We start from the raw sequence: 11252 nt of genomic DNA on the forward strand, positions 1-11252 counted from the left end.
GTGGAGAAAGAAGGGATCTGCTCATGATCCAAAATATACAAGCTCATCCGGCCAAGTCAATTACCAGACCTTAACTCAATTGAGCATGTGTTTCACTTGCTGAAGAGCAGATTGAAGGCGTATACTCCCGATACAACTGAAAGAGGCTGCAGTAAAAGTATCACAAAAGAAGAATGCAACAGTTTGGTGATGTCAGTGGGTCGCAGGATTGATGTATTAAGTGTTTACTTTAATTTACTTCAATATTCTCTGTCCCAATAGTTTTACTCACCTGAAAATTGAGTGGTTTGATACCAATGGTGCTATGTTCTAAGTAGTTCAACACATCTAGGTGTAAATACCAGGAAATAAAAGCTGAAATTCTGAACTCTTGTCTTGTGTTCATTTTTTATCTCAACCCCGAATGTATTAAGTGTAGTTCATGATCCTCGGTTTACCCTACTTCCCTTCTCTTCTTGTGTAGCTTCTGATGCACTCAAAATAATCGATCCCAGTAAATCAAATGGAGGATAAATGAGATTCTTTCTTTCTTTGACTCTCCATTAATCATAGAGCAAATCACACATTTTTAACCATTTCCTTTGAACTGATATGGTTTGATTTTTGATTTTGACCATGTAAAATAGCAACAAAACAGAAACAGTAGTTAAAAACAGATGAGTAGTTAAAAACGACAAAATCTAAAAAGACATCATAAATTCCCTCCACCAGCACTTAAACTTAAACCTATTTAGATGTGTGAAAAGGAGTAAGAAGAAGTAACACTTATGTACTCCTACCCCTGGTCCCTAGCATATGGAAAATTGCTTATTTTCCCATTGTATAAGGGAGATGATCGAAGTATTGTCAACAAATTTCAAACTGTACTGTCTGGCCAAAATCTGACTATCTTTGTTAAATAATCAACTAAAAGAATTTCTCTCTAGGTTCTCGGTGCTGAACCCATACCAATCTGGCTTCAGGGTGGGGCATGGCACCATCCCAGCTACTACTACTTTGGTTCTGAATGATATTGTAACTGCAGTAGATCGAAGAAAACACTGTAATGCTGTTTTTGTTGATTTGTCACAGGCATTCGACACAGTCTATCACTCACTATTATTACAAAGATTACTAGTATTGGATTTGATTTTTAAGCTTATGTGTGGTTTCAGAACTACTTACCTGGGAGGCATTAGTGTGTAAAACCATTCAGCAAATGGGGAATGTTCAGTCTTGAGTTTTTACTGATAACTAAAGGCTACAAATTAGGTCCCATTCTGTTTATAATTCATATTAACAACATACTCTCATCCTTAATGGTCATGCCCACTTCTTTTATGAGAAGTATATAATTTGCTGACTCTTTTCAGTCAGCTGTAACATACAAGTGTTGTATCAGAATTGGAAATAAACTGAACAGAACAACACTCAGAGGCATGCAGTGAGACAGTGCTGCAGTCTGAGTCCAACACTCTTCAACAATTACATCAATGGATTGGCATCACATTGGAACAGTTGCCTGAGTCTGGTGATTAGTGATTCAGGGTGTTTTAACGTGGCAGTAAATGCAAATTCAACCCCCTTATAAACATTTGACTGAATATATTTGACAGCATCATCCAAGCAATCCTCCTTTATGGGACTGCAATATGGGGCCCCCTATTACACACTAAAAAATGAAATCAAAATCAAATTGAAATCCACCTTGAATTTGGTTAAACTATTACATATCCACAGAAATGCCCCAAATAATGTGCACAAAGCCAAATTAAGATGCTTCCGCCCCCTGCTGGCAATTGAAAAACCAGCACTGAAATGCTGGGTTCATTTAAACCAGGCTGACCCACACTGCTACCAGCACAAGGCAGTGAAGAGAGTCACCCTGTGGCAACAGCAAGCAGAGCATTACTTCTGTGTAGTTACAATTACAATTGTAACGACACAGAAGTCCACCATTTTCCCATTTGCCACCCGCGTACTCAACCCTGTTCTAAGGGGCAAGTCACTGCCGATTCTATAGCGTGTAGCAGATTTTGGGACTGTTCCATGCAATGGGCCAACTCAAAGGTCAATTGACAGTCTTTGTGGATCGTTTGCTGTTCAATTTGTCTTTGATATGGTGACATTGGCTCAGGCAGTAAGAGCAGTCGTCTGGCAGTCAGAGGGTTCCCGGTTCGTTGGGTCTGTCGATGTGTCCCTGAGCAAGACACCTAACCCCCAAATGCTCTTGACAAACTATTGGTGCCTTGCATGGCACCCAATCGCTGTTGGTGATTGAGCGTGTTTATGAAAGGGAGAATGAGATTTGGATAAAGGCGCTATGTAAATTCCAACCATGTACCATTTGATATAAATCCCAGAAGAAGGAAAATGCAAACTTTGCTTTTATTGTTGGCTGTTTTTCTGATTAACTTTTTTAATTACTGCATTTATTTTTGTTTTCAATTGTTTGTGGCTGTTCTCATACTACACTGTGATCCCTGGGATACTGTATTTCGGGGTTTTTTCTTGCCCTGTGTGTAATGAGATGATTGACAATATACTCAAAAATGACGTGACTGTCGTTAAAATTATAGCTGCAGTCCCACACATTATGAATAGACTAAATTCATGAACTGTGTTTGATGATCTTTTGGAACTTCTCTCTTTGCATCATAAAAGTAGTATGCAATGTAATTTCAATAAATAAAAAAAATGAAGATATAATTGCCATGTGTGTTAAACAAGCAATAATGTTTGTTTGTTTGTTTGTTTGTTTGTTCAAAAAAAAAAAAAAAAAAAATGGCCCTTGTCCTTATCTTTGTTGTACAGGTAGCAGTTGAAATTGTACTTACCTCTAGGGTCTTTCAGCGAACTTATCCCTGGTTATGGGTATGCACTTTGTTGTACGTCGCTCTGGATAAGAGCGTCTGCCAAATGCCAATAATGTAATGTAATGTAATGTAATCATTACACATACCATTATGTATTGGTTCATATCAACATCATTGGAGTTGGAACTAGGGATGTGACAAATCATCAGTTTTTGTAACCGGTTACCATCCCATTTTTTAAACGGTTAACCGGTTAGCCTATACTGCTTATGACCACTAGGTATTTTTTGTTTGTTTGTTTGTTTGTTTGTTTGTTTGTTTTTAACTGGATTACTGAGAAATTGTATTGCCTTTTTAAACTTTACTTTTGGCCATTTCAATAGTTAAATTACAACATTGTACGTCAGATAATAGTAAGTCAGCCTAATTGCCAAATTAAATATTTACATTTACATTGACATTGTGCAGTGTAACAGTTGCCGAAATCTGTAGTTAAATCAATGTGGTTTACGTCCAGGCATGCTGGTCGATCGTGTATCATTTTTTGTTATAATTCTTCATCTTTTCATCCCTCTTGTAACTGTTGTCATCTGAGTACGAATTTTAAATAACTCCAGCAAGCAAGTAGTAGCAAGGAAATCTTATATGCGCCGATTAAGCTTTATGCTGGTCACAACGGGTTTAATTTATGTGAACGGTTATAAGGAAGCCTTTCCCCTTTTTGTATCATGCCGCCAACGAGGATTTTTTTTGTTTGTCTGTATTTTACTTGATAAACGTTATTCCACATGCTGTGCATGCTATTGTTTTATGTTAAGCTAACATCGTCTGGATATTTTCTTGTCAATACTGTGTTTAGTTTTCACAGTGGATTTGGAGAGAAGCTTTCAACCAAACCTGTAGCAAGAAAGCCACTTGTGTCTGCCTGTGCTTTGAGGGAATTACACCTCTTCCCTATGGCTTCTGCCTGATTGACCTGACTGGCATGAAATCTGTAAGTATGCTGCTGTTAACAACGTTGTTACAGACTGGGTTCTGCACTCAATTTTACCATAGGCAACTGGTCTAATGATTTTACTTTCATGCCAGTACAGGTCTCTGTACAATTAGATACATTTGTATGTAACGGTAAACTTGGATTTTAAAATGCCAATGCACTTTATATGGCGCGGGACAATCGTGGTGATGAGATTAACGTGTCCATGTTTCGGTGAAAGCAGCGAATTTTCGATTCCGATATCCGATGGAGAATGTATTGATACTGTAGTGACACTCTGTTTGACTGTCTTACTTCCTTTTATGCCATTTGATGCACATGGTCGAAAACAGGTTGTACGCAGCAATAAAGTCAGTTCCAAACCAGTTTGCCTTTTTTGGTTGTTTACTCCAAAATAATCCATATGAACAAAGATACATGTATTGTATTCTGCTGCTGCTGGCTTTGTCTGCTGCTGGTAAAAACCATATGTTCTCCCAGCCACATGAATACCTCCCCCCTTCTCCCGCACTACCTATATTGCCTGATTAAAGTGTGTCTCCGCCAGGTGCATTTGGTTAACCAATTACAGCCTCTCCTATAGTGCTTAAGGTGCGCCCCCTAGTGCCCAAAGATAATCAAACTATACAACTACAATAACCTACTAAAAATAATTGATCAAATGGCTTCTACAGATATTATCATTATTATGCAGATACCTCGTAGTGGAAAGCGATGTTGAATTTGCCGATAGTTTGCCAATAAACCAATCAGTGAACTAACAGCTACACATTTAAAACACCCAGAAATTATTCAATTCGATGTGGTGTTTGCATTATTAACCCTCTGAAATGGCCGCAAATTGCTTGCTTGTACGACTGTAGCTTGTGGATTGAATGTAAAAAGCGTATTGTAATAGATGTGTAGATACAGCATAGTGGAAAGCTACTCAGTTTGCTGGTAGTTTGAATTCGCGTGTCAACGAATAAACACGGATCTTCTGTGAACCTTAAGAAACGACATAAACGACATAACGTTACAATAGGCCATTAGTCAACCAACAGCAACAGAAATGATACTGCAGCATTCAATTCCCTGTAGTTTGCATTTTAAACCCCCTGAAATGGCCAGATTGCTTGCTCGAACTACTGAAGCTTGTCCATTGCTAGTTTAGAACCGCAATAATACGCCTGGTGATGAACGTGCATTTATTTTAAAGTGAGCTTACCATTTAACCTTCAGAGAAAAAAAATCGATTATCGTTATCAATTTTTTGTAACAGCGGCACGGTCCCACAGTCCAAAGACATGCAGGTTAGGCTGATTGGAGAGTCTAAATTGCCCAAAGGTATGAGTGTGTGGTGTGTGTGCCCTGCGATGGACTGGCGACCTGTCCAGGGTGTCTGCGACCCTGTTCAGGATAAGTGGGTTAAGATAATGGATGGATGGATGGAATTTATTTATATATGGAAATGGAATCATTTTCGGTTAATCGGTTAAAAGTTCTGTTTACACCCCTAGTTGGAACACATTTGTCAACTAAACGTTTGTCCAGTTCTAATCAAGGTTTCTTCCTGTTAGCATTGCGTGATTGTGACGTTTATTTTATTATTTAAGCGTTTAACAAACGTTTGTATCCATTGCAAAATACACAGCTCATATTCTCAATCAATTTATTCAGCTGAACATTTTACCGAAGCAATTCAGGTCAAGTAGCAGAGACTAACACGGGGCGTGTTGAAACATGGGGATGTTTATAAAATACAAACAACATATGGCTCCTCGGAACCAAATAGAAACTACACATATACTCACTGACTGGCTATTCTTGACAGAATAATATAATTTTAATTTAGAGAGTGAAAAGGCAAGCAGTAAAGCATGTGTAAAAACTCCATGAGTAGATGCACTTAGTTTGTTGCTGTGAATGCTTGAGTGTAATAGGCATCTGTGTTTTTGGGGTATCAGCGGCATGTGCGCGCTTGTCTCCCTGTACCCCTGTATCACTGCTTTGCCTCAGTGGGAGGAGCGCTAACCATGGCCCAGCACGGCATCACCCTCCTTTTCCCCTCAACTGCTTACGACAGCCGGGCCAACCTGGAGGCCATCCAGAAAGAGAGGTACCTCCTCCCACCTGTCATTCACACATGGTCAAATCGCTGACTCAGAGTCTTTATTAAGGGTATAAGGGTATTTTATACATTTTGGTTTCACCATGTTGTAATTATAGGACGTTTTTTATGTACCATTTAAATGTATGAGACTAATGAATATCTGCTTTTAGCCACTGAGGAGTGCTATTGTGCAACATGTTTTTGAAATAGGTCACAGCAAGACCTGATGTGTGCAGCAGCAAGCATATTGCCTGATGTGGAAGCTAGATTTTTACATTTACATTTACATTTTTGTCATTTGGCAGACGCTTTTAATCCAAAGCGACTTACAAGTGCATAGGTTCTACCACAAGTCAAAGCATCACATCCAGAACTAGGAAAATACACATGGAATGCTGCTCTAAACATAGTCGTTTTTTTTTTTTTTTTGGGGGGGGGGGGGGGGGGGGGTAGACAAGGTTGGGAAATCAGAAAGGAGGGGCGGGGGAAATCAGGAGGGAAAAGAAAATACATGAATGAAATAATGCTTCTAACGATTAAAATATATATACAGTGCAGTCCATATGTATTTGGACCGTGGTACTATTTCTGTTCCTATGGCTCCAGCAGATTTGAAATGGAGCAATGAATAATAAGATTAACATGCAGACTGACCCTCAAATTACAGATGAATTTACCTCCCTGTATTTTCTTATTCTGCCATGTATGTTGAATGCTATATGCTGTAATGATCAGACTTTTGTATAATTATTTTACTATTCTTACTGTTTATTGTCAAAACTGTGTTTTTGCTACTTCTTCGTCAGTTTATGTGATTTATTAAGGGTTCAAGTTTTTATCTACGTGATCACTCAAGCACTTGGAACCATACCTCTGTGGTGTTCAGCACACTTGTCCCTGGTTATGATTAGCACTTTATTGTATATTGCTCTGGATAAGCGTGTCTGCCAAATTACTATGATGTTATGTAATGTAAAGTAAAGGTAGTCCCCTCCATTTCATGGGGTCAAAACTAATTGGACAGTTGGCATCTCAGCTATTTCTGATCAGTCAGGTGTATTCGATCACATCCTCAGTGCATGTATGAGAAAGCAAGGTGTGATTCTAGGATTTTGATTTCCTTTGGAGGCTGTTATTGTCATTTGCCAACATGAGAACTGGAGTTGTGCCAATGAAAGTTAAGGAAGCCATTAATAAAGACTGATAAATAAAAACTGTCAGAGAAAAAGTCTAAACAATGGGTTTACAAAAAAATAAAGCAGTTTGGAATGCCATTAGGACGACAGAGAACATTGGTGTTTGTTTGGTATCATTGCCTTGCCATGGGAAGAAGCACTATCCAATGACTAGTATTGAAGTATTAGAATGAAATTGAGCGGATGAGATACTTCTGTACACTGCTGCTATCAACAGTTACATTATCACTGAAGGCAAGAGAGCCAGCAAAAACATGTGGCAGCCATACATGACAATACTATAACATCCCCACCACCATGTTTCACAGATGAGGGGGGTGCTTTGGTTCTTGGCCAGTTCCTTTTACACTCCTCACTTCGAACAGCTCTTGCCAATACAAGTCAGCCTTTGTCTCATCTGTCCAGTAGACCTTTTACCAGAACTCTGCAGGCTCTTTTTGGTACTACCTTGCAAACCTGACATAATTTCTATGCAGCTAAAAAGTAGTTTGCATCTTGCAGTGTAGCCTCTTTAGTCCTGCTTGTGAATTCTTCTGCAGACAGAAGTCTCTGACACATCCACACCTGCCTCCTGAGGAGTGTTTCTGGTCTGGCGGACACGGGGTTTTTCTTCAATATTACGAAAATTCCTTGGCCTGCCAGTCCTATTGTGATTGCTGAGCTCATCAGTGATCTTTCTTCTTAATGTTGTTCCAAGCAGTTGATTTTTGGAAGCCTATTGTCTGGCCAAAGTCTGCCAGCTCTTTTTTATTTCTCAGCTTCATAATTGCTTCCTTGGCTGTCCTTGGCATAACTGTTGTCCTTATGTTGACAAATGGCAATAACGGACTCCAAAGGCAATCGAAAGCATAGAATCAAGATTTGATTCTGAAAGGTTTCTTATACATGCCCCAAGTTGGTGATTTAATTCAGACTTATTAAGGGGACTTTTGGTCCTCTGAAGGGACTATGTATAAAATGTAAATCCTACCTGGATTTTTGGACCCGATGTGGATGTAAATACCCTCAAATTGAAGGAGACAGTCGGCACTTTAACCTCATTTTCAGCACAGAGCAGACATTATCCCACTGTTCAAATACTTATGGACAGCACTGTGTGTGGCTTTCTAACAGTAACTACAGTATCCACTAAAAAAATTATAACAACTACTGCCTATCACCTCACAGCCTGTTATTTCAGGGTCTCCTGAATAATTGGTCTTTCTTCGTTGATAAATTTGCATTGTAACACTCTCATAATTAGCGGTGAGGTTAGAAGGTGATTGATTGATTCAATATTGGAATAATTCCCTAATTAGTGTTGTTGTGAGGTGTGTGTGTGTGTTCCTGTTTGCATTATGAAAAGTGATATCTCCAGTTGTGTATTACATTACCTTTATTTAGCTGACGCTTTTATCCAAAGCGACGTACATTGTACCAATGTTCATCTATACCTTTTCTAATGCATTTTTGTCAGTTTGTCAAAAACATCTACAACTGTTTTTGTGTGTACAAACACCTGTTTAGTGACCCTTTCACCCTCATATCTACATATACCTACTGCATGTGCATCTTGCATGAGAAACATTCAGTAATTCAGCCTGGCTAGATTTGCTGGTGACGAAAGGAGCCACAAAAGATGACTACCAGCCATATTACCAAAAAGTTTACTTTTCAGTTAATATAGCTAAAAGCAGTAGTTATTATTTTTCTTATTACACAAGAGCGGCCTATTAAAACGTCTCCCCTCACATACAGTGACCTCGCTAGGCTAGACAAGTATGGATACTGCCGAATCGAGGGCAGGATCAAAGACATGATCATCCGAGGAGGAGAGAATCTATCCTGCTGAAATCGAGCAGTTCCTTCACACCCACCCCAAAGTGCATGACGTGTAGGTAATTTGTGGGATAGAGGGTGGGGATTTGGGTGGGTGGAGAATGGGTGGAGCTAAAGTAAGGACTAAGCCTTTTGGCAGGAAGGAAACACATTTATTTGACTGTGACCAGAATATTGTCTTGGTACAAGCAGGAAAGGTGCTATTGAAGCATAAGTCACCCTGAGATAACAAGATGCATACGCTTTGGTGCTGAGCACTGGAATTGTGTCTTTGAACTCTTCCGAAGTCCTGTGACCTGATACTGTAGACAGTTCTAGAGGTCTAGACATAGGGTTCCACATGTGGTCTTCAGACTTGTTAAAGCCTGTCCCTGCCCTCTGTGTGCTGGAGACATGCATCTGCCTTGGAACACATAAATCCTGTGACGTTACATCAGGCTCTGTATTCAGAGGACTAAAGGACTAGTGATAACTCGATCCTGGATCTCTGAGATTTATAGGCATGGTTACAGATTTCGAGCCTTTTTGCAGCCGGTGTCTACATCCTCAGAGCACTTGAGGTTCATACCTGGAATGCAGAGATCTGGTGACCAGCATTGGTGGATGAATGGCTAGTGCAAGGAAGCCAACCCCAGCTTATTACAGCCGTCTGCTGCAGGGGAGACCAAGACCAAATCAGGCTCTTCACAAAGGTGCTGCTCCGCCCCCTTACCTTTACACACCTGTCTGACCACATCCATACCTGCCTCTGCTCCACCCCTTACTTGCACGCACACAGCACTGTGAGCTCTGTCGGATTGTGTTACCGTTTGTACTGCCAGTCCCTGATTGTCCCTGTGTGACTGTCCCTCTGTGACTTTCCCTGTGTGACTGTCCCTGTGTGACTGTCCCTGTGTGTTTGTGTCTGTGTGTGACTTTCTCCCTGTGTTCCTGTGTGACCGTGCCCCTGTGTGACTGTGTGTTGCTGTAAATGGTCGGCCGCAGTGACAGATGCACACACAGACGCAGGGACACCCACGTACATGCTGGCAGACACACAGGTGCACACAGGCACACACACACACACACACACACTCGGCTGTTCTGACTCTGTTTGCTCCTCCTCAGCCCCAGGGACTCGATCAGCGTAGGAAACGGTGACAATTTACAACAGGTGAGAGTACTTCTCTTTTTTTCCTCCAATCTTTACATTTGTCTTTGATTTTCACAAACATATTTTAATTTGGGTGAATAACTATTTACTGCAGTTGTCTGGAATATATACACATGAAATGGGATATCGTAAAACAAGATAAAAGCTAAAACAAAAATTTAAGCAACATCGATTCAAAGAGATGTCTTAGCTTTGTGTCTGTAGATGAGCAGTAGGGTTAATTAAAGCTGTGTGTCTGTAGATCAGCAGTACGGTTAATTAGACCTGTGTAGGGGTTTTAACATTTAAACATTTAAAACGGTAAACCGGAACTGAGTTGTAAACATTGACAAAAAATTGCTAACCAATAACCGAGAATTTTTTCTGAAGCTGGCCGGAGACGGGTCTATAAGCAGACGTGGGGCAGGAGCTGGAGACGGGTCTATAAGCAGACACAGCTCAGGAGCCAAAAGATAAATAGACAACTCATTAACAGACGAGCAGCAGAGCTGCTGACAGAATGACAGCAAGGAAATACATATCAGGAGAGGGAGGTGGAGACACTAAATAGAGGACATGTGAAACGAAGGATGAACAGAAACAGAACTACGGAATGCAGTGGGATACAAAAGACAATACGGGGAGAAGAGCAGACACAGATAAAATGGATGAAAACAACGGGCAAAGGGCATGGACTTGACATGAGAGGACAATGAAGGGAATTTAGTCCATCTCATAAAGTTATTGGGAAAGGATGATCCTCTTGGCCTCTTGGCTTTCCATAGTCATGACTATGTCCAATCAACAGTGCCAAAATTGAGACTTTCTGTCAATACTCTTGACTTTTATATTGCCCTACAATCCTCAGCCCCCTAAAATGTGTTCAGTCTTCATCAGTAATTGATGGCAGGAAAAGAGCAAGAGTCCATCTATTTCACAGATGTGGACTAACACCTGGTGCTACAGAAAGTCTACTTGCTTGGGGTGTCTGAGACAACTGGAGCAAATAGCAAGAGTAGCAGTTCTTTTGTAGATCATGATGTATCTCAATCAACTGTTCAAGGAAGACTTAGAGAGCAACAATATCGAGGCTATATCATAAGATGCCAACCGCTTATCAGAAGTAAGAATTGAGAGGCGAGATTACAATTTGCCAAGAAGTACAGAGATGAGCCAGAAGTTGTATGGACTGATGAGACCAAGATTAACCTCTACCAAAGTG

The sequence above is a fragment of the Conger conger genome, chromosome 16 (assembly GCF_963514075.1).
Source record: "Conger conger chromosome 16, fConCon1.1, whole genome shotgun sequence".
NCBI classification, from domain to species: Eukaryota; Metazoa; Chordata; class Actinopteri; order Anguilliformes; family Congridae; genus Conger; species Conger conger.